A 25,827-nucleotide genomic window follows, 5' to 3' on the forward strand; every position below is an offset into this window, starting at 1 on the left:
ATGTTTATATGTTTTATGTCGATAAAATGTTTGTCTGTTCACAAAAATAAACGTCAAATCATGCATATCTGTAAAAATAAAAACAGTGTGCTACCAACATAGAGAATGGTTGAGAAGAAATAAATTACAACCCAAAGAAATGACAGAGTGATAAAGAAAAAAAGAAAAACTATACCAATAAAAAATAGATTTGCTTTTGATATTGAGCTCCAAGAACTATTTTTTCATTCATTGCAATAAATGCACAGAATAACTAAGAACAATTAATTTAAAGATAGTTGGGCATATCAATGTAAAAAATACTAGACCTAACCCAATCTAATCAACAAAAGGCGTTTTCCCTCATGTAAAGGGGTAGAGGACTGCTGAGCAGCTTCCCGCTGGACCCCTGCTTGGCATGCTGACACGTCTCCCACATGTTTAATCACACGTGCCTTTCGCACAAGTCCAGGAGGAGATTAAGTCACAACATTAAAGGTGTGATCTGGAGTCCAGCTGATTTCATGTCCCACAACAGGCATCCAAGCTTTACTATCAATTTGTCATTAAAATAAATGGAGAAAAATACCAGCTGCAAATATTTGTACAAAGCAAAACCATGCATATAAAAACAGATTAAATAACGCGAACATCTATGTAGATAAATACAGAAGTAAACATAGAGAATAAAGAAATACCTCAAGCCAGGAGTCTTTTAATCGACTTGATGTTTTGTATCATAGATATGGGATGGTGTGAATGGTTAAAGCACAATGGGCCTCATTCTAAATTTACCGGTCCGGAAACAACGGTGCCGGTAAGCTTACCGGCACCATTGTTTTCCGGACAAGCAAACTACGGGTCTGCATGCCGGAGCCGCCGTGCCAGACAGGTCTAACCCTGCCGGACACAGCATCCACGGTAGGTAGACCCGTCACAGAAGCACTGGCACTGTTAAAAACAGTGCCAGTGCTTCTGTGGTCGCCATTCCCATAGGGAATGGGGAATTACAATTTACCGCCGCCTGAGTTGTAGTCTCCCGGTGACACCAGAAAGTCGGGTGCCGATAAATCATTAAGGGTCCAGCGGCAACCTGCCAGTAGCACCGGCACGGTTATCGCCGAACCCGTAATGAGGCCCAATAGCTCTGGCCTTAGGTCCACATTTTCCCAGATTAGCACTACCTCCAATGCTCTCTTCCTAAACATCTCCCTTCTCAAGCTCTCTGCTCATTCATCTCCAACTTTCCAAGGGTCAGTCGATTTTCCAATCAGAGAGTTGGCGCAGATCTCTTTCTTTGGCTGGTGCCTCCCTCTGGAACGGCCTCCCTGCTTCTCTCAAACTTGAGCGGAAGCAACTCAAGACCTTCCTCTTCGCTTCCACTTTCTCTCTTCCTCTCCCATGCTGATGACCCGTCTGGTCCACGCACTGGTCACCTGGCCACCCTCTGAACTTGGGCCCAGGTCTCTCCCAGTTGCACCTCGCACTGACTCTTGGTTCCCCCAGCGCTTGTGGTCTGTATCCGTAACCCTACAGTACCCTCTGCCTGTGCTTAAGAGCCACCCGCTGGCTGAAATTTCTTTACCTGCACCGAGCCACAAGCTGGCTGCACTTTTGATTGCCTGCACTTTTCCATCCTACCTCCCTCCCCCTTGGCACTTCTCCCCATCCACTTGCACGATCTGAATGACACAAGGCCTAGTAAGATTGTTGTTTTGTCCTCCATTTGCCCCCCCCCCCTCTTGTCGCGCCTAGAAACACTTGTGTACAGGGGCGTTATCATATGTCATATCCGAGAAAAAACATTCTCCCCGGGTCTGTGAACTGGGAAAACTATTTGCGCACATTACTGTGGCGTGTAAACGATGTGGTTTTTTTTCCACGAACTCAGATCACTGGCACCAAAGTCGAAGGACTTAACCACTAGATTATAGGAACTTCTGGATAGAACACTTGTGAATATTCCTGTCAGGACTGTTACAGAAAATAATGAAGTACAGCTTTGTACATTTAAAAAATATGCACCATTACTAGTTTACTTCCAACATTACAGGAAACTTCTCTTTTCTTTAATAATGTATTAAGTCCCTGAAATGTAAATGTAAACTTTTATTTATGGGGGAGGTGTCCTAAGAAAAATCTTGTGAGTTCTCCTGCACCTTAACTTAAAACTCCGCCCAGGTAATAATTCCCATTTCCAGCAGAACAAGTCCTACGTGTTTTGTTTGCATTTTGACTGCTCCAGACAGCATTCGGTTAACAACATACACTAGTGTTAGCTGTGTGGTAATTGTTTGATTGACAGCTAACGGCAGCGCCTGCCTCCCGCACCTCCTGATTGGTTCATGCGTTTATATAAGGAGTCGATGGGCGAGGCCACCAACTTTGAAATCATTGTCTGTTGTTGGGGAAGGGCAGAGCTGTGTACTGGGAAAGAGAACTTTGTGTTTTGCTTATGGAGGGATTTTAATGTAAATTTGAGAAAGACAAAGAAAGAATATCATTCAGTGTGTTTTGTGGAGTGCGTGGTCGGCTGTTTTCCCAAATACTATGTGCGTGCAGGCGGTTATTAGAACATAAGCGTTTAGTGGCTTGTAGTAGCTAGTTTTAGCTGTTTCAAACTAGTGTACATGTTTGGGGAAGGTGGGTTAATGAAACAACATACCCATATTAAATTACGGTGGGTGAAAAACGCGTAACTTGTATTTTAATAAATTGTTAAAAGGCTACGTTTTAAAAACGAGTAGTACATTCACTGCGTTAATGTTTTTTGTAAGGCATTCTAACGTTTAGACTTAACTGGAACGCACACGAAAATACACTTATTTTATTAAAAAGTGGAATGTACAGATTTGAGTTACTGAAAACAATGACAGGCGTGAACGGTAGCTAGAAGAAAGTTAAGTGCGCAAGAAAAAACGAGCTAGATATTTTTTCCAAAATGGCAGATACTGTTGCCCTGCCGTTTGCCTTAATTCTATGGCAAGACAGGAGGCTCCTATTATGCATTAGCTTTCTTTACTCTGACACAGCAGCAAAGAAATTAACATTTTTATAAAGCTTTTCTGAAAATAACATTTTATAAAACTTTTCTAAAAATGTATAACAACATTTCAACCAATCACATTTAAAATGTCCCATTCCAAGATGGCGGACAGGTCATGCCCCCCTGGGAGCCAATGGGCATACAGCCAAGTCCATAAATGTCCCTGTGTCCAATAATAAATCCTCTTTCTTTGCTGCTCATTGACACAGCTAAGTTACTCTCTCTAGCTCGTGCCTTATTGTGCATTTATATCGAGTTTATGGTGTTATTTCAATTCATATGAGTGTTTTTGTAAACCATTAGCATAAGAAATTGTCATTTCATTTGCTTTAAAGGTTGCGTGTTAATTCGAACGTTTTTCCTCCAGTCAGGAGGAATTTCCTTGTGAAGTTGTTACTTTGTAACGCTGCTCCGTGTGGAGCGGCGCCTGCTATTTCAACTGTTCTTTGTTCCTAATTGCTTTACAAGGGCGTTCGCGTGCCTTTCATTTTGTTGCAATTTCTTGCATTTGTGAAACTCTCCCTCATGTGAGAGTGTTTCATTCACTAGCCGGGCCTTTCACAGAGTTCGCGCTCTTTCTGGCAGCCGGGCCTGTGACTCATACTGTTTGTTTGCAGAAGCTTGGCCTCTTCCTGACATGGTTCACTGCATTCTGGCTTTTTGTTTCACACTCAGTGTGTTTGTTTATATAGCTGCTCACATATCATAGAATGCTCTCAGGCTAGGCCTGCCTGTTTGTGCCTGGGTTGTGTCACGGTGGAAGCATTTCATTAATTCATTGCACCGTAAAAGGAGTGGTTTAGATTTCATATTTTTTTTTTTTTCTGTTTCCCTTATTTTATTCTGTGATCCTTTTGTGCTCAGCCTGCTCGGCTGCTCCCACTCCTTTTTTCACCCTGCTCGGGTGTGTATTAGCCTGCTCGGCTGTCACCAGTTTTCACCCAGTTGTGGTGTTTCTTTCCTTTGTTTAATCCTGCTCGGCTAATTTGGTGCTTTTAGCACACAGCCTGCTCGGCTGCATTGATTGGAAGTTTTTACACTTCTGTGGTGACCAATGATGGATAAGTCTGGAATGGGAAATAATAATGTTGTCCCTGCTTCAGCTGAGGCCTGTACTCAGGTGCGCCCTTCCAAGAAAACAGATAATGGGGGGGGGTGGGCAGGCGAATAGACAGCCTACAGTGGAGCAGGCTATTCAGTCATCCATTGATTCAGCCTTGTCTGGCCTTAATAATACATTGGCTTCGGCATTTGACAGGCTAATAAACCGCATAGCGGATTTTCACCCTTCCCAGAGTGCTGGCCCCTCTGTACAGCCCCAAGCCCCAAAAAAGTGTACGGGAAACACAGCATATTTCGGGACAACTCAGTCCTCGCCCAGTCTCTTCCCCTGACTCTTCCCCTGGTAGAGCCCAAAAGCGCAAGAGGGATGAGTCTCAACCACTTTCCTCAACCCCTTGGCTTTCTTATGCCCAGCTCCCTGCGCAAATATCCCCTATACCTGTTTCTTCCTCAGACTCTTCTGAGGACTCTGATTCGCCCCCTAAGAGGCGTAAGAGGAAGGTGGCTCCTGTTCCCACACAGGAGGGTCCTGTATTAGACATTAATGGGGTCCCCTTTTTTGACCCGGCCCTCATTTTGCATCCCAGGTCAGCAGAGTGGCAACCCTCTCAAGAGATTGCCTTGTTCTTAGAGTATTGGGTTAGGCGCCCGCTACCTAAAGGGGACAGGAGCAAGCTACGATCAGAATGCCCTAGGCCAGTCCTGCAGGACAAGGTGGCGTGTACTCCGGATATTGATCAACCCATGGCTGTGTTCTTGACTCAGAAGGGCAAAGACCCCAGGAAGGGGGTGGACAAGGCCTGGCTCAGCTGTCAGGACAAGCTCTTAGATGTTCTGGGTCCTGTCACTCAGATTTTTGAGATGGTGGAGGAGGCGGCGGCCTCCAACTACCCTGTTGATGTAAACATGTTAAGGGGTTGGATACAAAGGACTGTTTGCCTGCTCGGCAACGCCAATGCGGCGATATCAAAGGAAAGGCGCAAGTCTCTACTAATGAGACTGGACTCAAAGCTGGCGGATATGTCAGAGAGGGAAGCGGGCCCTTCCGCTCAGGGGAATTTGTTTGGTGAGAGTTTTCTTAAGGATCTGTCTGCGTATGTCCATACATTCACGGCCTTGGATAAGGCCCAGACCAATATAAAGAAGGTCTTCACGCAAAAGGTTTTCCCCAGGGAAAACGAGGTAGAGCCCGCTTTTCCGGCCGCTTTTCCCACGGCCATTCCCGCCCCCGTCAGTTTGCCTCACGAGGCGCCCAGAATCCATCCTCTGCTCGAGGTGCATACACCCAATTCTTCCCGCAACAGAATTCGGGTTGGAGAGGACGTGGTGGCAGAGGAACCAGGAGGTCCAGAGGAGCATCAGGTATTTTCCCGAGTGTTAAATGTTTTTTCCCCTCAAAGGTATGGGAGGCAGGTTGGCCAGGTTTCTCCCACAGTGGGAATCCCTCACATCGGACCCCTGGGTTTTGCAGACAGTCCAAGGTTATCGCATAGAGTTTTACTCCCCTCCTTGCCAGTTGTCAGTTCCCGCCCCTTTGGTTCTGGACAGAATAAAGCAGTCGCTGATAGATGTGGAGGTCAAGTACCTCATCTCCAAGGGAGCGGTGGTACCAGCCTCTTACAGGGCATCCCAGTTTCTGAGTACCATATTTCTAGTCCCAAAACCGGAGCAGGGGTTCCGCCCAGTGATAAATTTAAAAGCTCTCAATTCCTTTGTAGTTTACCACCACTTCAAGATGGAGGGAATTCACCTCCTCAGGGACACCCTCCTTCCAGCGGATTGGATGGTCAAGTTGGACCTCAAGGATGCTTACTTAGTGGTTCCCGTGTTCCCTCCACACCAGGAGTTCCTCCAGTTTCAGTGGGGGGGTCGGGTTTGGCAATTTGCATTCCTCCCGTTCGGTCTGTCCTCGGCCCCATGGTGCTTCACCAAGTTGATGAGGCCTGTGATGGCTCTTCTCAGGTCCAAGGGGATAAGGATAATTATTTATCTAGACGACATGCTCCTGTTAGCCCAGGACGCTCAGGTTTTGCTCTCTCATCTGAAGTTCACAGTAACTCTTCTTCAGAGCCTGGGGTTTGTGATAAATGCCAAAAAATCCATATTGCAGCCTACGCAATGTATCCAGTTTCTAGGCTTCGATATAGATTCAAAAGGTTGCATCCTTCTCCTCCCAGACAGCAGACTGTCCAAGATAAAGAAGGAGATCCAAAGTATCCTCAAGAGGGAAAATATCTCTCTCAGGTTATTAGCCAGGATAGTCGGGATGTTGTCTGCGTCTATCCAAGCAATTTTCCCGGTCCCTCTTCATTACAGAGCACTGCAGCGTCTGAAGGCCCGACATCTACGCAGATGTCTCTCTTACTCTCAAATGGTGGAGCTCTCCCCGGAGGCCAGGTTGGAACTCCTTTGGTGGCTCAAACACATGGAGGCATGGAATGGGAAAGCAATTTTTGGTCCCTCCCCGGATGTAGTTCTGGAATCAGATGCCAGCAGAGCAGGTTGGGGAGCCAGGTTAGGCCAGGTCTCCACAGGAGGAAAATGGTCAGAGGTAGAGAGGGATCTCCATATCAATTGTCTGGAATTGTTGGCGGGGTCCTTTGCAGTCCGCAGTTTCCTCAAAGATCAGGGGAATTGTTGTGTGCTCCTACGCATGGACAATGTCTCAGCAGTGAGATATGTCAATCGTCTGGGGGGAACCAGGTCCAAGGTCCTAGCGGATCGGGCGAAGCAGTTTTGGCATTTCTGTCCGGACCGCAATATTGTATTAAAAGCAGAGTACCTTCCGGGCGTCAGCAACGAAGTAGCAGATTGGAACTCCAGACACCTCCAAGACAGGAGCGATTGGATGTTACACAGGGACCTCTTTGCCAAGATACAATGCCTTTGGGGTCCGTTTTCAGTAGATCTGTTTGCCTCGAGGCTAAACTGTCAGGTGCACAGGTTCTTCAGTTGGAGACCAGATCCTGGCGCTCTAGCTACAGATGCCTTTCTTCAGGATTGGTCAGGTCAGAGGCTTTACGCCTTCCCTCCCTTTGCGATGATAGCCAGAGTATTGGTTCAAGTACGCAGGCAAGAGGTCACGTTAGTGATTCTAACCCCCTTTTGGCCTTCCCAGATTTGGTTTCCGGCTCTCCTAGAGCTATCAGTAGACATTCCCCGTCTTCTTCCCTTTCATCCTCAGTTACTAACGAACCCGGGAGGTTTTCCTCACGAGTTGGTCCTTCAGGGGCACCTCTCCCTTATGGCGTGGAAGATTTCAGCGCTTCCTGGTGCTTCCGAGGCCTTTCGCAGGACTCTATGTCAGTCATCAGAGACTCCTGGGCCCTCTCTACTAAATTGGGATACTCTTCAGCGTGGAACCGCTGGTCTAGCTGGTGTGTGTGGTTGGGCACCTCAATCCCATTTCTGCCCCTCCTGTAGAAGTGGTTAATTTCCTAGTGGGTTTGTTTAAAGAGGGAAAAGCTTACAGAACCATTAATGGTTTCAGGTCGGCTATCTCAGCAGGTCACCTGTTGGTAAAAGGGGAACCAGTGGGTAGACACTTCCTGGTGCGTAGAGCTCTCAAGTCTATTCGTATTAAAATCCCTCCAAAGCCTAAGTATTCAGTTCTTTGGGATGTTAACTTAGTATTGGACCTCTTTGGAGCCTGGCCTCCTAATGAAGATCTGTCTTTGCAACAACTTTTTTCCAAGCTAGCAATGTTGTTATGCCTAGTGTCTATTAAGAGAGTGTCCGATATCAGAGCTTTAGATGTGGATAATAAATGTTTACCCCTCAGGGAGTTACCTTTTTTGTTTCACGAAGAACAAAGTGCATGACTTCCTCCATATCTTATCTAGCCTTCCCTGAAAACAATAAATTGTGTGTTGTAGCATGTTTAAAATGTTTTGAGTTAAAAACTCAGAGTCTGCGACCTCCTAATACCTCTCAGCTGCTGATTTCCTATAGGAAGCCCTATAAACCGGTATCCCCTTCCACTTTGGCCAGATGGGTTAAATGGGTCATGCGGGAGGCGGGAGTTGACACTTCCTCTTTTGGTCCCCATTCTGTCAGGGGTGCTATGGCCTCTAAAGCCGCCTTTTTGGGGGGCAGCCTAGAACAGATCCTTAAAGCAGCTGATTGGGCAAGAAAGTCAACTTTCAAAACGTTTTATCATAAACGCATTGCTCATGTAGCGGTTAATGTTCTGCAAGGGCTTTGAACTTGCATAATAGGAGCCTCCTGTCTTGCCATAGAATACCTAATCCCCCACACTAGCGTGAGATGGGGGTTTAGATTCTATTAAAGACAAGGAGGCGAATATTATAACTCCCACCCACCCTAATTGTGTTCTGGTTGTTTCAGATTTCGGGTGAGAGGTCCTGCTTTAAGGAGATCAGTTCTGGTTCTGTTGAGGAGTTTCAAGTTCTTCTGTTACATGGATTCATCGTTCGGGGAATTGTGTGAAGGATGGCTACAGTAACATACCTTAAGGACAGCGTCAGAAAGAGGATTTGTTATTGGACACAGGGACATTTATGGACTTGGCTGTATGCCCATTGGCTCCCAGGGGGGCATGACCTGTCCGCCATCTTGGAATGGGGCATTTTAAATGTGATTGGTTGAAATGTTGTTATACATTTTTAGCAAAGTTTTATAAAATATTATTTTCAGAAAAGCTTTATAAAAATGTTAATTTCTTTGCTGCTGTGTCAGAGTAAAGAAAGCTAATGCATAATATTCGCCTCCTTGTCTTTAATAGAATCTAAACCCCCATCTCACGCTAGTGTGGGGGATTAGGTATTGATATTCATGCGGCTGCATAACGGGGAAGGGAACACTGATTATAAATCTGTGCAGGTGGTTTTGCTTGTGAGTAGTCCCCTCTCCTAGCCGGGTCTTAATCTTTGGGAGAAAACGGAGACGTCAATTAACATTTGAAGTTTAATTGTAGGGCTTTGCACGAGAAGGGTTCGTGAGCTTGGGATAGCAGATCAAGCACGTTTTCATGTACGACTAAACGCTCTGACCTGCTGGGGAAGGGGAGGAACACGTCGTACTACGTTTGCCTACGCTTTCTGTGCCACGCACACAAAGCAAGTGGCTGCTCTGTTGTGAACTTGGACCTGTGTTCCATGCACTCCGCCACTTTAACATTGGTTTTGTGGCGGTCACATGTTTTAACCCACCCCATGGGTCTTTTGTTCTTTGAATTCTGGGACATGTAGGCTCTGACCTTTCGAGGTGTAATAGTGCACTACAAGTCAAAGAAGTCAGAACTGTACAATCAGCTAACACATAGGTATTCAGACTGTGGGGCGCCCATGGTGGGAGCCCAGCATGAAATGTTAAAAATAAAAATGTGATTGGAGGAAATAGGAAGGGGCGGCTCACATGGTCGAGCTGAAGCATGGAGCTCACTCGGCAGCAATTTAATTTCTAATTAAGAGAGTCATCACAAACCTCATTGGCTTAATATTTCCCAGAGGTTTTTTGGTTTCCAAGTAGGTCTCTGTAGAATTCTTATATTTTTTTCTATCTTGCCAAGCCTCCCACACTTTCCACATGTAAGCCGTTTTTTTGTTTTAGTTCCCACAAACAAGTGGAAACCTTTCACAAATAGTAAGAAAAGGGAAACATTACATAGTAGATAATATATTTCTTCGTAAATTAAAAAAAAATACTCTAAAAGGCAAGAAAAATTAACAATGCCATAAAATAACACACACATTTCATAAGGACACAAATATCATCTACATTGTCAAACTCAAATTCAGCAAATTAATAACAGGAGAAGAGTAGAAGAGAAGGGGAAATAGGAATGCAATTACAGTCTATCAGTTACATCTTCAGAGATTAACAACTGTAACCTTTTTGATATTGTACACAGCAGCCCACATAGAGCCAGAATCAAGCTCCGTTGGTCGCTGCTCGCCCCCATCAAACTGGTCCAAAAAGCTTCATTACATATACCAATGCCAAAATAACTCTTCCTGTAGGGCAGTGCACCCCATCACCAGATGTTGCATGGTTTCTCTCAGGTCACTGTTGCCACAAAACCTACAGTTCGTATTCCCTGACCCCCAATCTTCCAGCCACTCACTCTCTCCAGGGTCGGGGACTGGTTTAGGTGAAAATGCAAATACAAGTTTCTCTTGTTTTGAACAGGGAAAAATAAATAGATATTGTGACAGCTATTCCCTCGTGTAAGGTTTTGTAATCTTATTCGGTGTAAAAGCAGAGCTACATAGGCCCCATCTTCTGGTAAAAACTGTGCCATTGTTTCCATGGCAGGATCTAGACCATATTACCTGGGGCTAAACACCAGCTGCTCCCTCCCATACTGCTACCGACATTGCAATTTAAAAAACCTTTTATTGATTGGTGCTTAAAAGTAGGCCGCATTAGAAACAGTATTTTTTTAATTATCTTATGTTTATGATAATTATCTAAATTCGGGCAGTCGCCTTGATGTTGCTGTCGCAAAAACATCTGTTACTATTTGTCTTTACTGAATTGGAAGCGAAACGAACCAGGTCGAGCACCAACCTTTTTGGGAACTCATCCCCCACCAACACGTGGGGGGTGGGTACATTTCACTGTAGGCTATTTGGGAGTAGAACAAGTTACAGGCACTTAAGTACTTGACTTGAGGCGCTAGAGCACAAATTGTGCACTGAAGCTTTTTGCCTTCGCAAATCCTGTGTGAGCCTGAATTCAATGAAGGCACATTCTGCATTAGAATAGACCCATCTTGGCACTGTGTGTATCCATTTAGTGTATAAACACGGCCACAATAATTAAATGGAGCTAAAAAAAGCGAATTCAATTCCACAACTCTAATATAAAACTAAGAACAAACAATAGATCCCACTCCATGCCAAAAAACAAACGGGAATAATATGTCCAATGCGTTTCGCATATTTGATCCTTCATCAGGGGATCGATCGCCTGTGAGTGTTGTAGTATCCCAATGGATTGGATGTAGAAAATGTTTAACACTGGGGCATCTCTGTGAGGGATACTGCCAAAAACTGGCCTTCCGTGTGCTTGTTAAACAAGGGTTAGCATAATTCTGTTATGCTACATGCTTTGCCAGGGGGTTGTACTCTCTTGGTGCTGCAAAACTGCAGTATGAGGTACTGGCAAAGCAGGGACACTTGAACAGGTGGCAAATGCAAAGTGAGTGCCATGGGATTTCTGACTAATCGCAAACCAGATGTCAAAAGCCAATAAGAGTACAAAAACAGTGGCTCTGAGGGTGTTGCTGCTTGTACCAGGACACATCCAAAAGTAGGTCTGTGATTCCCAAATTAAATGTGGATTACTCCTAGCATGTGACGGTCAGAGTTCTATTAATGGCACGGAATTGAGCTTTAATAGAATGAAGGTATGTAATTTGGGGCTTGTCAGGCGTCTCCCTTGCTACCCCAGTGGTCTCCCTTGCTACATCTAAAGAAAAAGAAAAATATTTTAGTAAAATAATTGAAGCTCCTGGGCTGTGGCCTGCGCCATGTGGCTCTTTGTTTCTGGAGTGGCTGGCTTTCTTGTTCGGCCGCTTTAAAAAAAAAAACAAAAAAAAAACAGGGGTTTCCACAAATGTAACACTTTCAGCAGTGATCCTAAATAAGAAAGTGTAGAACTAACAAATAATTTCTCTTTCTGGAATTCTATACAATAATTACTAGACTCATTAAAGGTTTATTTCAGGCACACTTCATGGGGTGAGTCACTGATTTAGTCTGTTCTTAAACATCTCAAATTCACAATACAGACATAAACTTCCAAAAAGCATTTAGAGTGGAATAAGCCTCAATTTTGGACAATGTATTTTGCTTTTTACGAGTTGCAGTTATAGCATGTTTTTTCTGCCGTTGTCTCTGTTAAGATCATCACAAGACATTCACAAGACATTCCATCTCGGTGTCCTCGGTCAATTGATCAAATCCTTGTGTCTTAAAGCTTGTGTACAGTGTAGAAATGTTTGACCACAGCACATAAAGTGATGGTGGTGGTCACACATTTCAGTCAAGTGTACCTTCCGCCTGTAAAAGCTCGGGCAGGGGTTCGTGGGGGGGGGGGGCGTGAATTGTGAAATGTATATGTGGAATGTATTATTGTATTTATTAATAGGTATCAACTTTTATAACTGTGATTGAGTTCATATATATTTGGAATTTTAGTGTTGTTGAATATGACATTTTCTTCTAAAGGTTTGCTAAAACCAAAGACAAATAAAATTTAAAAAAGTGCAGATAATAAAGAAAACTAAATAAAAAGCACATAGGCTTAAATAGACAATGCAAATGTTATGTGCATGGTGGAAAATATATGAAAATCATCTAAGACTCTACTACATGCAAAGCCAAAAAATGGCAATTTCAGAAAAGTAACTTGAACAAAATAAACATGAGGTATCCTGCCCTGCCCTCTAAAAGTGGATGGTTGGCGATCAAAAATAATGTTGCCAACAAATGTTAAGAAGCCAATATATAAATGGCAATTAATAGTATTGTTATTAATGCCAATGAAATCCAAATACAAAATGTCATCAGCAATCCAAAACCATCACTTAACACCCAACCACTTGAACCATGCAAAATTGTTATCAATTATATGGTCACTGGCCATCAAAACATACGTTAGGCAGCAGAAAATGGTGGGCATAATGCAAACTGGCAGCCACAGACCTATGTATAACATTTGGATCACAATTTGGCATGGTCACCTGCACACACACAAATTCCCTCACAAAGTCTCACATTTTGGTTAATTTCCATCAAGAAGTCCAAATATTCAAGTGATTCAAGCAAATCCTTTTCTTTTTAATGTTCAAAGAGAGCCAACACATGTTTAAACCCTTTCCAGGTCTTTGCTGGAGATGTGCCACACATTAATTTCCCACATGTCGTATTAATGAAAAAGACAAAATCATACCAAAACGCAACATATTGAAAAAACAACATTGAATCATAAATCCAATACAAAAACCCAAATTAAAAGGAAACACAAATACATGACATCAATTTTCTACCCCGTTTTGAAAATACATGATAGCATTGATTAACATATTCATACATGTTACAAGTTGAAACCCAAGTTTGGATTACCACCAATAAGTAAAATGCAACAAGGAAGAAAAGGGTGTAGGGAAAAGAAGGGCGAGCGAACCTCATATTAGAATCTAGCAAAAATATTGCGTTCAAATGCTGCAATATGCAACTACTTAATGGGTGCAATGGTGCCACTCATGCTCAACAATGACCCAAAATAGTGAAACACCTCTTCCTCCAAATACTTATATAGTCATACAATCCTATACATTACACGGTGCTGGATCACCTTTCATGGTCTCGCACTATCACTGAATAAACCACATCACTGTTTGTTGTGCACCAAAACCTTCAAGCCACATTCTATGTTGCATTCCTTAACAAGGAAAGTTATATACACCAACTAATCATGTATTCCTGAGAAAATCCAAATAAGTGCACCCAAGATCCCAACAGTAACACTCGATGATGAATAACCACAAAATGTCATATTCACCAGTTCCTATTCATGTATCCAATATGTCATTCAAAACAACTTCACAACAGTGTTCTAAAGTCACTCAATCCCTGTGTCCTGAAAGAGAACATGCATGGCCATTACTATAGCTATTAAACTAAAATAAGCCTCTAAAATGCATACTCGTTTTCACTAAAACCAAGCAACCATACTTTGCAAACTTGCTCGAATACGTATCCAGACTTTGCAATGTGAAGGTAAAAAAAAAAAGATACCTTATGTTGGGAGAAAGTTGAAAGCATATTGTATGTTTGAAAAATTTAAAAGAAACTCTAGTGAGCACCCACCTAATAGCATTAATAGTCACTTCCTAATGTTGCACCTGTTATGTAAAAGTACTTGCATATCCTGGGGTGGTTAGTCCTGGTTACCTTGTGGGATAGCTGAGTCCCTTGTGTCATACAGGCACTGCCGCCATTGTTCAGTAACTTAACATACATAGTGTAACGTTGTGCGGCTGATGTCACACTGTCATTTGAATAAACATTCTGTGCTTACAACGTATATAAGCGGTCTCTCAGTCCATCACCGTTCACGCACTTAACAGTTCTTGTGTTCCAGATCTGCTTACTAAAAACTGATGCGCAACTGCTGAAAGTTAAAAAGTGCTTATCCATAAATAATAAAGACGTTCAAAGTGTGTCCGTTTATAGAAACTACTTTGTCATAAGGAAAATGAATCCCTAACTTGCAAATAACACCTCCACTATCTATTCACAAAGTACTAATGTTCTGGAATTCCTGAGCGGCAAATCTATGCACCAGATTGTCTAGCAGGGTCATGGTGCTAGCTGGATCACAGCGTTGGAGTCACACTGATGCCCGTTGTAAAGGCATCTCTTTGAAGTCCATGATAAACGGTTAAGTAACGTCCCAATTCAATTTATATGTTGTGCCTGGTACTTCACAAATTGGTATTCGCAGGGCATATTACATTTTACCACTGTCCATAGTATTCGGCAGGCAATAACACATCACCAATATGTGGACTTCCGGGCCAGGAACATCCCGCTTTTTTTCCTAATTATTAAGAATCTTAAAATCACTGATATATTGCACATACTCCTGTCTACTAGCTAAGCCTAGTCAACTTCTAATGACAGAATCAACCATAATGGACAAGCACTTCATTACCGCATCATATTAGATCAACATGTTGCCCCTTACTATTCCCTCTGGGGCAGCTATAATACTCTTGGTTAGCCTACTCAGTTCATCCCTAGTCAGGTACCCCTATAAATTGTGTATCTTAACTGTAACAACATTGGTCAAAGTATCTCCTCCAAACATCATGGGTATTAGTGATGATATATCAAACATTAATGAGCACATGAGTTGGCATCAATGCATCCATCAAATCCACCTTTTTATAATCCAATCACAAGAGTACTATTTGAACTCTCCAATGCGCCCCCTCAGATTTGTGGATTGCTAATCCCACACGCACAGTCCTAGAGTCTGTGGCAACCCTCATCCGCATGTCACCCATGGTACAAAATAATCATCCATCCACAAATGATCATGATGTGCAGAATGCTAGCAGCAAATTCCAGATTGCACGCACATAAATCTGATAAAGTGGCTAGTGGAAAACAGATTAGCAGCATACAAAATATATATGGCTTATAAATATTCAAGAAAACAAAGTAATCCTGATGTGCAAATTTGCTAGCAGCAATATACACATACATCTAGCAGCATCAGGCCAAGTGCCAAATCATAATAGAGCATACAATAAATTATCAAAATCTCCAGCAACATACAACACCTGAATGTAGCAGGATCAAATAAAGTGCCTAGTGATATAAATAGCAGCATGTACATGGCCTGTAACAATATTCAAACACACAATATTTGTAAGCATGTGCAAAATAGCATGGAATAAAAGTGCATACAAAGGCAAAGGGCACAACTAATAATCCCCAAGTTACTCAAACAAAATTCCAATGCAAACCAAATGCATCCAAAGTAATCCAAATTAGAGAACACAACAAAACAAGAGTTGCGAGCAACGGCTATAAGAACACAATCACAAATAAAAGTACCAATAAAAGTATAGAGTGCTTCATTGCTGTTATGCCCATGAGGAGTTTGTTTACAAATCCACAATCGTTCTCATTTCAAAGTTCCATCTCCTCCTCAAGGATGTTTAGGGACATGAGTACCAAAAAAGAAGGTATAACCATCTAGAGACCCACTCGTGAAAATGTTTAGCAACAGGATATGAAAAGTCTGCATGTTCTATAGTTCGAACATGTTGGAGAAATCTAATCTTAAATTTGCACATAGTGCTGTCAACATAATAATAATAATTTAGCATTTATATAGCGCTACAAACCCTCAGGCATCTGAGCACTGCCTATTATTACCCACAGTGTGTGTTGCTCATTTATTGACCTCGGAAGGATGAAAGGCAGAGTTTGGCCCTGCCGGCATTTGAACCTGCGTCTGCAGGCTCTGCACTAATGTCAAAGCGAGCGCTCTACTGCTGTGCTATCTGACCATAAGAACATAAACCACATACTCTGTATTACAGGTAATATTAAACTGTATGATATGTGTATTGCCCACAACAGGATGCACTTAAGTGGTAAGAGCCATCGCAAATGGGCAAACATTGCACTTGAAAAATCAACTTCTATGTTGTCTTAACAAAGACACCCCGCCATCCACTTTAGTCACAGACAAAAAGATGGAAATAAGTTTGGCCTTGATGGCAGATGCTTTACAGAAAGTTAGATAGATAGGAACGACTGGATAAGATATGCGAGAGGTCTTTATCCAAGTACATGCCAATGTGTTTGTATAATGTCACAAATCAAATCTGTCAAATAACCTGATTCTGTTCGAAAGACAACCTCTTGTCCTTATTGAGTACATCACCACGAGTAAGACTTCTAACTTTGAAAAGCTTTCTCAATAAATCTTTAGAGTATCCACATGTCACAAAACTGGAAGCTGCACAAGCATTGTGTCAAAATGAATGACTTCCCAACAGTTCCATCACAAGTGCACAAATTGTCCATACAGTATACTGATAATGCATATTTTTGGATGATTACTCATGGCATGAAGTGCCAAATTGGAGCTTGTAGGCTTCCTATAGACCATTGTATTGAGACAGCTGTGACTTGTATGTATAGGGACATCAAAAACGACTGACAGTTTTTAATGTGAGTCTCAGTAAATCTTGAATTCATTTTTTTTTTAATTCAAGAAATTGTTTCAGTTAATTAAACAACTTTTCCAATTATATACATGATTCCAGTGATAACATGAATAAATATTTCAGAATAACAACATTTTTAAAATGATATGAAGAAACATTTATAAATTGTGAATTTCACAGCAGTTAAACATTTAGCATCTCGCAATGGACAAAACACATCATCATTTCAGATTAGTTTAACTACAACTTATAATATCACTGGCTTGTCACCACCATAGTGTTAATTAAGAATGTCTTTTCAATCTTAACACATTTACCTCCATTTATACTTTTTCTCAATCCCGTTGATGACTTTCATCTACTTGTATCAAATTTAGTTCCTTTATAAACTGAATAATGTCAATAATCAAAGATGTATTAGATGTATTGAAAATAGTCACCCATAATTCATCATGCGTCAGTATTTGCCGATGTCTAAAATGTCTATACAGGTATTTCTTTCTCATATCAATCAATTTGGTGCAGTCTATTAAAAGATGTCTCGTTGTCTGAACTGAGTCAGGAACCTCACAGAACGTGCATGTTTTGGATAACTTTGCAGACCTGTCAAAAGAAGCCAATTTTGCTTTGGTAGGTAATAAGTTGAACCTAAATCGCAAGAAAGCATCCGCATAACGTCTGTCCGGAAACATGATCAGATACTGGGGAAGCACATTCATTGCTCGTATTTCAAAGGCACCTAACTTAAAAGCTTGATATTTCTTAATTTGCTCTATAGTGTTAATCCAGTCGTTTCTCCTTAGTTTTAATTTCGCTTTATCTGGTGCTTCTATCAGTTGTTCAAGTGAAATATTAGCTTGATGGATATGTTGCGAGTATGTTTCTTTCCATTCACGCAACGGCACAAATATCAATTTGTTAAGTGCCTTTTTTATAATAGGAAACATGCTTTTACTTTGATCAGTAGACATTATGATCTTTCTATATAGTGCTAACATTAACCAGGCAACCGAGGTCTTCAAAGATATAAGCCCTAGTTCCTGTCTTATTAGAGAAATTGGAGTCGAACGTGGAACTGGTAGGATGTGTTTCCAATAAATACCTTCGAGTGGATCCCAATTAATTGCCATGGGATTTATTTTGGACTGGCTACCATATGCTATTATAGGTAAGACTTTTTGTAAATAAAAAGTTTGTGCCGGTATAATGGAAAATTTACCATACTTTCTCTGTAGAGGTTTGCCCTGTATTGCCACTAAGTTCATACGGGCGGTAAATTCTTTATAGGGGAGATCAGCAGGATGGCTATTTATATTTACTCCCAGATATTTGTATTCAAATACTTGTTTTAATCTAGTGTGTCCCAAATACCATTTGAATTTGGATACACAGGTTGGACGGTTAGATTGGAAAACAAGAATATTTGATTTCGAGGAGTTAATTATCAGTTCATTCTCTTGCGCATATTCATAAAGGGCAGATCATTTCCTTTGGAGACCAATTTGCGTTTGATCTAGTATCATTAGTTCATCAGCATTCAAGAGGTATGAAATTTCCTGATCAGCTAATTTTGGCGGAAAGGAGCGCACTGAGCTAAAAGCATTACAAACATTATTAATGTAAAAGTTAAACAGGATCGAGGCAAATGGACATCCCTGTTTTAAACCACTGTTAGACAAAATTGGTTCTGATAACAAGCCCTTGGATGTAAGTTTGATCTTAATAGTTGTTTGTGTAGAATTTATGTATTAAAAAGCTAATATATGATGGACATCTTACGTCAAGTAATTTTCTCCATAAAAGCTGTCTCGACACCGAGTCAAATGCTTGTTTAAAATCTATAAAAGCAATAAAAAGTGAATGTTTGGTTAGAATTGCTTGTTCTTTTAAAATAGATTATTTTGCGAGGTCCCAATCCCTGGCACAAAACCGGATTGATTGATATCCATCAGATTGTTATCGATGAGCCATTTTGTAAAGTCTTTCAAAATTAATTTTGCAAAAATCTTCCCTGGGGCATCTAAAAGGGCAATCGGCCTATAATTATTCGGATCGTACCGGTCGCCCTTTTTAAATATAGGAATTAAAATAGCTTGTTGCCACGAGGGAGGAATTTGTCCTGACTTTATGACTCGAGTAAAAATCATATAGAGCACAGATGCTCACATTTCCCGGGTTTTCTTTAAGAATTGCGTTCGTCAGCTGGTCGGGTCCAGGAGCTCTTGAGGAGCTCAATTTTTAAATTAAAATCAAAATATCCAATTCGTCAAATTTAAATTCTTCAAAATCAGGCATAACATTCATTTCAGCATTAGATTCTATAGGTTTGTATAAAAGTTCTTGAAAATGAGTTACCCACTTCGCTTCGGAAATGGGACTCAGTAGCATAGATCTGTGAGCTATGACGGACATCAAATTCAATATTTTCCATATCTCACCAGATGATTTTAACATGATTGCTTTTAACATTTTTTCAGATCGTTCTTGTTTAAAGTTTTGAATAATTTGCCTAGTTCGGCTTTGATATTGTCTCTTTAATTGATTTGTTAATGCTTTGCACGCCTTGAGTGCAGGTTTCCGTAAGTTGATTTTTAGCTCTTTTTTAAGATCGGAAATCAGTATCAATCGAGGGTATTTGTGCACAAGCAGTGATCGAGACGTTGTATGATGTTCAGCTCTTAATATTTGAATGCAATCACTATAAAATGTCTCTGTTGGACATGGAGTTATATATTGTAGGTCAGATATTTTTTTTTGCAATTTGGAAACCATGGAAGGATACCATTTTAGGCGGTTACCTGTATTATTAACATCTATATGTGGTGAATAGTAATTTTGATCTTGTAGTGAATGAGGGATCCAAGAGATATGTAACATATTGTGATCACTCAATTTGGATGGAATTACTTTAAAAGTTGCTACCATGTTGTTGGCCTCATCTGAGATGAATATGTTATCTAGAATAGATTTGTTTTCATTCTAGTCCAAGTCGGTTTGGGAGGGCAATCATCAGGCGTTGAACCATTCAACATTGTGAGTTCTCTTGTTTTGGCAAACTTTGTCCACTTATAGTCTCTAGAATCATATTTCATCTTCGAGTTCAAACAATTTAGGTTAAAATCACCTGCTATTAACACAGACCTGATGTGGGGTTTGGTTAAAGCCAGATTTAATAAGTTGTCAATTCTATCTATAAATTGGGTTTCAGATGGTGATAGAGGATTCCAATAAATATTGATAATTAAATAACTTGGATACTTCGGATGATTTGTATTGGTAGTGGAGAGTTCAATTGCTTGTATACCGGCATCGGGCGAGGGCCATGCAACAAGTGATAGTTGGGAGTCTGTGCGAACGGCTAACAATAAACCCGCCGCAGGTCGGCCTTTCGTAGGGTTAGATGCCGGCACAATATTAATTTGATGGTCTTCCCATATTGGGGCAACACAAAGCCAGGTTTCCTGAAGGAGTACAATATCATAATTATTTAGATTTGACGTGTTATTGGATAATAAATGACTAAAACCTCGAGTGTTCCAGGAAATTAAGGAGCAGGAGTGACATATGCCTACAGGGTTATTCTAATGGTGCGAAACAATTTGGCTAGCCTTTATTTTCTGTGTTATCCAATTCCATTTAGATGGAGGAGGTAAAATGGAGGGTCTAATGTCATTCTTACACACACAGCAGGGATTTACTTGATTATCATTTTGAATATGATTATTTGACGTAGATTCGGTTTGAGCAAGACATAAACCCCGATTATATAACTCTTGCCTTTCACTCCATATTAAATTAACAACAATCTTTGACTTAATGCTCATAATGCTAATATCTTGATAGCCAGGGGTTGGATACCAGACCTGCTCAATATCATCAGATGTAACTTGACTTAAGGATGGGATAGAGTTCAAAATCAACAGAAGCGTAGAGCGGTTAGGGAACGGATCAGAAAATATCCTGTCAAGCATAGTTGTTTTAATATGCTCCTCATGTAGTATTGGAGGGTTGGGCAAATGTATCACAGATCTCACCTCATCATGAATGATATCAAGAGGGGTCTCAAACAGTGAGGCTGATGGAGAGTTAAGAATATTGTGGATAGTGCTTTTGGCGATTGCCTGTTGCTGTGGTTTGCTCACAATCGCATTTGAAGTATTTGGAGACAAATTCGATACAGTCGAAATTCCACTCGCTAATGATATACTAGTCCCTATGTCCATCCTTCTTTGATCTAAGGTTTTAAATTGTGGAGTGGGATTTCAAAATTCACATGAAAACTCGTTTTTGTCGAAGGATGGACAGAAGGGCCATTGTGAATACCGTAACAGACGTCTTCAACATTATAATCATTAGGATATACAGATAAATTCATAAGTTCCACTTGAGAATCCTGCAATACTTCATTGTTAATGGGTACAGAAGGTAACTGACCAAGCTTCTTACCTTTGGGGAATTCGTCAACCTCAGAAGACAGGGGAGTAGCAGGATGAGGCGCAGTTTGGCTGTCCTCTGCATCTTCTATTGATAATTCAGCAGCGACCAAATTCGCAATGAATTCTTTCGTTTTTGATTTAGAATTTTTCGTCTTAGAAGTTGATGCATTTATTTTCATATTTTTAGAATTTTTTAGAGGTCTTTGTTCAATATCCTGATTATAATTTGAGAGGTCAAAGTTTTGAGACGTTCTTTTTCTATTACCTCTTCTTTTTCGCCTGTTAAGGCGCGGAGGATTCGTAAAGACCTCGCAAAGTGGTTTTTCTATTAGTTGGACGTCAGGCGACTCAACAATTGCTTCTGGTGGAATAAAGGTTGGGGGAAGAGCCATTGAGGCTTCTAGTAGCTTAGGAGTTGGAGATTGAGCAACTGAGGTGAAATCTACTTCAATGACTTCATCAATTGGTGGATTCCCCAAAGGCATTACATTCAAAGAGTCATCTAACCTAGCTTGTGAAGGGCAGTTTCTTGAATATATAGCAATCCAATCAATTTTTTTATGGAGCAACATGACAGACTCATGTTGCTCCATAGATCTAAGATCTAAAATTTCAAAAAGCTTTACAATGGAAAATACACTTGTGTTGATAGCAGTTAATGCTGCTTCAAGAGCAGGATTTGAAATTGATGGAAATCCAAATGATGGTCGCGGGAGAGGTTTAGAAAATGACGTGACTGATGATGATTGAGAATTTTCTGGTGAGATATCATCAGGGACATCAGTAGTATAAAGCTCCGGAGTATTAGATAAATTTGAAATATTAGTGCCTCTGGCAATTGTAGGACAAGGAGGGGTTAACTCTTCCGATTGAACATTTATCACTTGGCTAGATGTCGAGTCAGGCACGGGAATTATAAAAGGTTCATTACCTGAAACTTGACCGTGATCAACTTGATCTCTATTTTCAGCTGGTTTGCTGAACAGAGGGTCAACTACTTGAGAATGTAGAGGTGAAGGACAATGTTGTTTAATTGATGCATTACCTTCTGCAGGCATGGGCGGGATAGAGAACTCAGGTAAGTACGCGGGCACCCTAGACTGCTTCTTCATTGAAGTGATTTTTGTCACCGAATCACAGTTACACATGGTGGCATCAGACACACTAGATGGATCCAGCGTTTCAGGAATTTTGTCTTGTTCTAATAAAGCTAGGTTGGCTACAGTTCGAACGCTCATTTTTTTGGTGGACATGTCACCATAGATTATGTCCATTGAATCTTTATTTTTTTAAAAATGGCGAATATCCGGGGAGAAAGCAATGATTTTCTTTGAACTCGCTCCAACCATAGGTGGATTGATCTTTACAGGGGATTTAGGGAGACTCTTCCGCTGCAGAAAGAGACTTGGGACGCGAGGCATGCCCGACGTAAGTCTAAGCATCTTGTTCTTTGGTGGAGGTGCCCCCGCTTAGTTTTTTTTTTCTTTTTTTTTCTTTAGAAAAGGGAAGATAGGGTTATCAACGCAACGATATACGTTGCGTGAATATTTATCAGAAGTGTGTCGTGCCAAAACCAGAACAGAGGAAAGCAGAGAGAGTAATGTGCCAACGCTAGACAGCGGTCAGCAGTCAGTACTCGCTGGTACTCTGCTTGGTGCGTGCGCGCTGGTGCGTGCGGGCGTCAAATTTAAGGAAAAAAACGCCAAAAGTAGCCAGAGCCTATTTCTATAAGAAAAAGATAGGTAAATGTTAGATATTTGGGCATCTTGAGAGGTGATTTAAAGGTGATTTAAAGTTAATTTGAAGTTATATTCAGCATGAGAATTACCCAAAGTCCAAATTGTCCAAGGCACGTTGTAAAGTGCAATGTAAACAGAAGATCCAGACGGAAGTAGCCGGCGGCAAAATCCAGTGCAGACGTGCAGTCAGCACTCGCTGGTACTCTGCTTGGTGCACTGCGGTTAAGAATTCTCACAAAATCCAACCATTTGCCCTCGTTTCCCCTCTGAAAATAAACAAATCATCAATGAAACGCCACCAAGTGACCATTCGATTGGTAAAATTCTCTAAAGACTAGACACCATTGTGTTCCCACCGGTTAATGGTGAGATTGGCATACGATGGAGCAAAAGTGTTGCAAGTGCAACAAGAACAGTCCCTCAGTTGGCTATTGGCTTCAGTAATGTAATCACATTGATTCAGAAGGACAATATTGGAACCCTTATCGGATGGCTTGATGACCACATCTGACAGATTCTGTAAATCAGCCAGCATCTGTTGTTTAGTTGATAAATTGTAGTAGTTTTGTCATGCATGAGTTTTCTTTTTTTAAATCAGCTACCACTAAATCCTGCAAAGGCCACCAAACAGACCCCAGTAACCGATGATTAAAAGAATACCTGACCCCTAATTTGGTTTCTTTAAACCAGTCCACATAATTGTTGAAATCAGAAAGATTGACATCAACACTCATGTCAGACAGATCAGCAATATCCATCAGAATTTGTAGATCAGCAATCCCCAGATTAATTCTACCTTGACTCACCAGACAGTCAATATCCTTTTGGGGATTGTCCAGAAAAAAATTTGATTTTCATTTTCTTTTGCATTGGTCAAAATACATTCTGGTTTGGGTGTAATCAAAACTCATTGAAGGATAAAATTCAGACCAAGCTGCAGCAATTCTGATTGACCCACCGTTAAAACATAATAGATTCACAACTTGTAGCGCAGGGGACGGTATGGTATGTTAACTGAATTTGTAAAGCGCTCGTTCACCCGAAGGCATCTTGGCACTGGGAGGCACACAAAAAGGCTAAACATTATCCAGACCTAGAAAAGCAGCGTCTTCAGGAGGCATCTGAATTCCAGATGATTTTGAGTATGTTTGAGGATGAGGGGCAGAGCATTCCAAAACTTGCTAGCACTTTCAGAACGCTCAGCCCCCACCCTAAAAACCAGCACTAGGCAAGCACTGCCAGAGCGGAGAGCTTGACCTCGAAGGTAAGGAACAAACCTATCGCAAAGATAGTGCGCCCCTTGGCGATAAACCCGGTGCACAAGGCAGAAAGCTCTGAACTTGGCTCGTCTGGCCACTGGAGAGAGCGCAGGACAGGTGTATTATGGACACCATACAGTAAGTTGGTCGCCACTTAGGCTGCCAGATTTTGCAACACCGGCAACCAATGGATGATATCCACAGTTTGGGCCAAGAACAGAGCATTATGGTAAGCTATTTCGCTTAGAATAAGTGAGGCCACTACCAGAGATTGCAAGTGACTAGGCAAGAATGGTGAAACTTTGCGCAATATCCTGAGATGAAAGTGACCAGCTTTACAGACCGCACCAACCTGAGAGATCATCGAGGGTGTCAAGGACAGGACAACCCCTATGTTCTTGACCACCTTCACTGGCATAGGAAAGTCACAAAGTGCAGAAGGCCAAAAAGACAAGGTCCAAAGTGTAGGATTAGGAAGAGAACCCACCACCAAGACCTCCATCTTGTTCCCATTCAGCTTCAGCTAATTGCTGTTTATCCCCTCCCTCTCCCCCCTCCCCTACAGCAGTCAGGCACTGAAACAGGCACAACACCTCCACCTGGTTAAGATCTAAACGACAAAAATGTTGTCCAAAATTATAGACCCTCTCGTCCCCTGCACACCACTAATACTGAATAACAGTCAAAGATTCCAAAAAATAAGGCACAGTTTAATGTAACATCAGATTCAATAACGGAAAGTAAAGAATACATATACATGTATCAAAGGCCTATCATCTGCCTCTACAATCTCTTAAACAACCTAAATACAAAACTGCATTTCTTTCAGATGGAATCCTTCAAGCTCAATGCGTTTCTGGGTCAAAAACCCCTTCTTCAGGAGCGGAATTCTGTAAGTGTACACAGAACAAACCAATTCAGTCCCAGAATATATATATATATATATATATATATACTTACACAATATTTTATCTTGCAATACAACAATACCATCACCACAAATGTGCAGTACTATTGAAAAGCACCCGTTCAGTGACATTCACAAATATACAAAATATTGCCAAATTAAATCTGCTCAATCCTATGCAGAAATAAGTGCTCCAAAGAGGTTGTTAATCCACACCTTATTCCTTCCATGCAGTCCGCTGCTTATTTAACCCATCGCACCAAAGAGATCACCAATCTGTCCCAAGGGATCAAGTTATAGTAGTATTCCCTCAGGAGGGAGTATTGCAAGTTCCTACCTTATCTAGTGCACCAAAATGAACCTGTGTAGAGTCAACATGCATAAATACAACGCATAAATAAAGCGTTACTGCCTATAGACTAGGGTATTATGAATCTCTACACATTACTACAAAGTACGAAGAGTACCTGAAATTTCAGGGCATAACTCCTATGCGGAACAGCTCCTCTTGTGTTGCTGGTGCCTCAACAATGTATTAAAGAACTTCGAATTAGCCACTTTTGCTACACTGGTGTACAATAAGCCATGATCCTTGCTGCGTCTTGACAACCTGTAAGCGGGAGTATGCATTAGAATTTCCAGATCCCAACAAGTAATTTTCAATGTATTAGCTATCAC

The sequence above is a fragment of the Ambystoma mexicanum genome, chromosome 6q (genome assembly GCF_040938575.1).
Source record: "Ambystoma mexicanum isolate Mex_15411 chromosome 6q, UKY_AmexF1_1, whole genome shotgun sequence".
Classification (NCBI taxonomy): Eukaryota; Metazoa; Chordata; class Amphibia; order Caudata; family Ambystomatidae; genus Ambystoma; species Ambystoma mexicanum.